Source organism: Gallus gallus, chromosome 3 (genome assembly GCF_016699485.2).
Source record: "Gallus gallus isolate bGalGal1 chromosome 3, bGalGal1.mat.broiler.GRCg7b, whole genome shotgun sequence".
Lineage (NCBI taxonomy): Eukaryota > Metazoa > Chordata > Aves > Galliformes > Phasianidae > Gallus > Gallus gallus.
This window is the reverse complement of record NC_052534.1, coordinates 65524120-65529890: the sequence shown is the minus strand read 5'-3', so window position 1 is coordinate 65529890 and position 5771 is coordinate 65524120.

Sequence of the window (5771 nt, the reverse complement as noted above, 5' to 3'; positions counted from 1 at the left end):
CTCTGCAACTGGACAAGACCACTGTAAGAAGAGGACAAGCTCCCCACTCTGAATACACCAGCTTTATCAGAACAATGATAATCCATACATTTCTGAGGCCTGAACATTCCCTTCAATTGCCCCTCACACAGACCCAGGAGCTAAAGGCAATCTGCAAGGTCAACCAGATGGTGGGATGGTCCCAACCACCCATGTCACAGAAGTGCAGGAAGCAAAACCAGATGGGAATGGGAAATCACCTGAGGACATCTCAGTTCCAAGCTGTGCACTGCACCTGGACACCCTTGCTGTGGGTGGCCAAGTGCAGCGTTTGGCTGAGGCTGTTCTGCAAGGAGGATCCCCAGACAATGAAAGGTGCCCTTCTCTGACCAGATGTTATCCTTTGCTGCCTCTATGGTCAGCAGAGGAAAAGGCATGGAGGTACGCTGAGATGTGATTCATCTCCTGAGGAAGAAGTGTCCTTCTGCACAGAGGAACTGCACTAAGGAAAGGCCTGCTGTCCCCCACTGAAATGGATGGGTCCCAGCTCACTGGGAGCTGCCAGTGTTGGAGGACATCCAGGGGAATCTCACCCCAAAAGGCAGAGACCTGCCACCTCCCTCCCTACGTTGTGCTGCAGTTCATCCTCTGCTAAATATTTGTGTCTCAAGGATGTCTGGATGGGGCTGTGGATTACCCAGACTGCTGAACTACTGTAGCAAAGTAAACAAATATCTGAAACAAAAAACAAGCAACTGCTGTCACAGGGCTTTTTGTTTTGTTTTGTTTTGTTTTTGGTTATTTTTTCCCTGATATTAAACAAGGGTTTAATTAAGAAAACATCCGACAGATGGCAGGACGGTACCTAATACAAGATAGAGCACTTCTGCAAATTTAAGGTGGTTCTTTAACAGTCCTTTCTGCAAAGCAGAAGTGAGAGCCGTGGGTTTGGGAGACATTACTCACTGGCTTGTGTGGGCATTTCTGGATCTGAGCTCACTGAGGAGGCTTCTGCCTTCACCGTTCCTGTCTCCTCCCTTTCCCCTCTCCCCGAGGGCTGCCCCCAGCTGACCCCGCTGCTGTGCCTCTCTTCCCTTGGCTCGGTGGTGAGGGGTGGATGGAGCACTGGGTGAAGTGAATGGACACAGCTGTGTGGCGGAGGTGGTGGTTTTCATTTCCCTGATGATTTACAAGGAATTCTGCTGTAGGCATGAGGAAGAAAGGGCAACTATGTGGCTGAACTGCTGAGGTGGCCATCCCAGCACCATGTGGCAACATTTTCTCGTAAACCCGGCAAGCCTGAAAGCCCTCTGGAGAGTATGAGCTGATGTGGGGTTTTGCTTGGACATTTTTGGTTTGATTCTTTTTGTCCAGAGGAAACTGAAAATAAACCAAATGTGTCTGTTTCATCTGAGTTTCCCATGATTTTTTGCACTCTTTCATATGCGTAGTCTGTGGTGAGATTCTTTAATAGTAAAATAAAGGAATTCCACGCTATTTTCCATACTTCTGCAATAAGGAGGCAAGGAATTTTTTCCCTTGGATACTGATTTACAGAGCCTGAGAGACAGTCTGGGGCCTGAGGTAGGAACTCATTCCCTCATGCCCTTTCTGACACCCTCCACGTGACAGCCAGAAGACAGGCTGCAGCCATTATTGAGAGCCCCTTGCTCAGATCAGATGTGCCCACCCAGCACTCGCTCCTCGTGCTCCCCACTGCCAAATCCCCTGTTTCTGCTGGGAAGGAGGATGTCCTTCAGTGCTGAAACAGGGAGCAGCTTCCTTGTCCAGGAGAGGAGAGGTGGAGGTGGCCATGGCTGCTGGGAGACAGGAACGGGCAGAGCCTGCTGTGGGAAATTCTCCCCCTTGTGACAGGCACTTGGCATGAAAAAAACAATTTACGGGTATCTCTGCAGAGACCTTCAGGCACTTTCCCCACAGAATGATGAGCTGAGTTTGTCTTTCAGGTGATTTGGAGCCAAAATAAATCTGGAGATAGCAGTGGGAACACACTGATATTTAGGAGAGGTGTTTCTCAAAATGTTAATAATAACATCAACTGGAAATAAAATAGAAAAAAAAAAAATCCCCAATTGGTGTTTTGGGAGAAAATACAGTTCTCTTCCTGTGTCTCTTCCATGCTCTCACCTCAAGGAGGCCTTGAGTAGGGTGTTGGCCGGGACCTTATTTTCATTTCCATCAGGAATATTTTTAGTCGGCACACAAGCTACGAGTGCAAAGCAGAGGAGTTTGGGAAGCTGCTTTACTCTTTCCTCCTATAACTGACAGTGGAAACCCTCGAAGAGTCACCCAGGCTCTGCAGCAGCTCACACATCTCCTGGTATGTGAGGTTGGCCACCATGCCCCAACATGGCACGGTGATGATATTTCTCCCCCAGAATGCAGCAGGGTATGCTCTGCACAGTGCTGGGGGATGGACCACACAATTTCAGTTGATCCAAGTTTATTCTGTCACAGATAATTTAATATCAAATTAAAAAGAGTAAGCAGAGCCACTACTCTTTAGGTAGAACTGGTCAATTTCAGCACATAATTGGTCAGTGCAGTGTGGTTACACTTCTTTCCTTTGTCTGGTGGGTCCCCAGTTGATCTTCATTTTTACTCCATTTGCTCTCCCTGAGCTGTTTTGTAGCCTGTGGCTCTCCAGATGGGCTGCGCAGAATGAGCCCACAGCTGGGCTGAGTGCAGGACAGTCTTGCTCAACGTGCACAGTATTTTTGAAAGGTCAGCTAATGGGAGAGCTAAGCCTGCATTTGCTGACAAATATTGAACTTAAGCAGTTCAGAGAATTTCATTTTTTTCACATGGTCAATAGCCATGGAAAGAGGAAACTTTTCAGAGATGCATCCATAGGAACACACACACTTTATCACATCATTTCTTAATCTGAGGCTCATTAGAAGGCAACAGGATAAAGACACCTATCTGCATAAGCCAGTTTTGAAAATGGGCTTTAGATATCTTAAATCAACTGCTAAATATTTTGATCAATTGGGTATCATGTACTGGCTCTGAGAAGCACAATAAATCACTTTGGAAGTGGACAGGAGCTGAAATAGGTACACACAGCAAGGAACATATCAGAGCTTCCCTTGTGTGGAGCATTTCCATCCCTCTGCAGGGGATCCCAGTGTTGCACACAGGCACAATCTCACTGCCAGGAGGGAGGTGCGTGCAGTGCAGCCCCACTGCCACCAAGGACAGCTCTCAGGAGGCACAGCACTGCCTGCAGAGCTGTTTTGGAGGAGGCAGCTTCTCCAAATGACATGTAAGAAAATGCTTCAGGTGAGCCAATGGCAATATGTTGTTGTACAATGTGCTCATTTCTTTTTACTCATCTGTGTTTGAGCAGAGACATAGCAGGTTTTACTGAGTGAAACAGAAGAGTCTTTTTGTAGCACTGATACATGAATAGAGACAAAAGGACAAAACCTCGCTGCCGATGCCAGGCTCCAGGACTGGCACCCATTTATGTGAAGCAGCCAAACCCAGCCTTGGCTTTGCTGGGTGCTGTTACATGGGCTTCACCGAGCCTCGCAAGAGCAATGAAAATCCCAGCCTATAGCAAATATCAGCAGTGAACACTTATGGCATTTTGTCTGAGATGGCATTTTGTCTGAGATGGCATTTTGCTATAGAAAACAGTTATATTCATTTATGGGTTTGAATTCCTTACTTTTCCATCTCTGTCTCTTAAGACAATGGATTTACATGGCATATTTCACAACACGTGCTATATTCAGAGATCACCAAATATAAAATCAAATTACATTTTCCATCAGGGTAGTATTAGAATGGCACCAGACAAAAGAGCAGGTTTATTTCAGAAAACGAACGATTTGTGTAATCAGATCTGCAAGGGAGGTTTGGCAAGCAGGATGCATACAGATAAACCTCTGCTGGGTCTGGACACAGCCTTGAGGACATTAAATCTCAAGTTGTGGGGGATTGCTGAAGATCCGCAGCAGAGCAAAAGGGCACAAAACCCTTATTTATTTAAATCAGAGCCAGGACTAAGGGAGACACAGACCCCAGTGCTAAGTCAAAGCACTGGTGTGTTTTTCATGCAAAGGGGTCAGTGCTGCTGTCTATGTGTGGCTCCTTATCATCCACAATTCATGCTGCATGTCCTACAGGCTTGGGCAGCCCAGCCTGATTGATGTGGCTGCTCTGGAGAGAGGCAAGGAGGGCATGGTGCTCCTCAGAGAGCTGGGTGCTGCTGGCAGGAGCACTGCCTGGGCTGAAGCAGCAGGCAGGTTGCTTTGCACACAAGTGGGAAGTCACCCAGATGCTTACAGTCACATTTTAATATCATCCCACCTCCATCAGGGTGGAATATTCCTCCTACCCCTCAAACCCAACAGGTTCTGTCAGCTTAATTACACTAATAAAGAAAAACATGAATCTCAAATTCAAAATGATGAATCTTAGTCTCACTCTTATCCTGAAGGTACTGCACTCTCCAAGTGAATTCCAGCCTCATAAACAACAACAACAACAAAAAAAACAGATGGATAATCCTATAGGAACATATCTCCTGCTTTCCAAGACCAGGAGCCATCACCACCACAGACCAGTCTTTGCCAGCTCCTGCAGACATTCCCAGCTCTGCACTGGTCACGTGTTTTATTCCTAGGATGCAAAGAGGAACAACACATTCCCAATGAATGCCGTGCTCCCTTGTGGTCCTGGCAGGATAACACACAACCCAACACTTCCCACTTCTTCCATGCTGGAATGTGGGAAGGGTGTCCTCAGACCTGACCCTGCTGGAGCAGAGGCTGGACAAGATGCCTCCTGGGTCCCCTCCAACCTGAGCTATCCACCAGTCCTGTAAAATCAGATGTGCTCTGAAGTGCCACAGTGGCACTAAGGAACATGGTTTGGTGATGATGCTCAGTAGATGAGCTTGATGACTGAACTTGATCTTGAAGGTCTTTTCCAACCTAGATGACACTACGAAACGATACAGAAGAGATTTCTGAGAGTAAGAGAAACCTAGTTTCTACATACATAGCACTGCATGGAAAGCACAACTGATGAACTGAGCTGTTAGCTTAAAAGTCAGGCACATCAATTCAGTAGCACTGATAGGAGGAAAGCTGGAGAGCTAGAAGGTCTAGCAGGGTGTTCCAGCAGGGTGCCATTGCAGTAGGACAGGTTGTGCACTTCAAGGAGAAAACACTAGGATTCCATGGAAAGAAGGAGTGTAAAGTGTGTACATACCATAGCATCTCTCTCTTTCCCTATTTGGAAAACTTGTATCAAGGGTGTTAATTTTTATGTTATGATTCCGCTAGGCACAACACACTAGAAATTCTGAGAAATGCTGCTTTCCTCACCTCAACAAATAGAGGTATTTTGGGCTCTGCCCTTCAAATTTCAGAAATTCCTGCAACATGGACTTGAATACAAGTCAAGAATAACACTGCATCTCCAGCAGGAAGGTTTTAAGAATCAGCTGTCACCCCACCCGACCTCAGTTCAGTCAGGAAGGATCTGCTGAAGCAGCTGGATGGCACCAAGCAGGGTGTGAAAACCTGGACCCCGGCATGGGACGGAGGAAAGAAGATAGGTTGGAAGCTTTAGCGTGAAGCTGGAGCTGCGTGAAGTGGAGAATTCCAAGTGTGAATGTGTCTATGTGTTCGTTCATGTGCTGAGGAAAGCTGGGCTGGCAAGGGAGACAGAGGAGAGCTTTGTGTGCAGTGCTCACTCCGACATAGCCCAGCCTGCTCCCTATCTCCCAGTTCCACTTCTGAGTGTACGGGAAC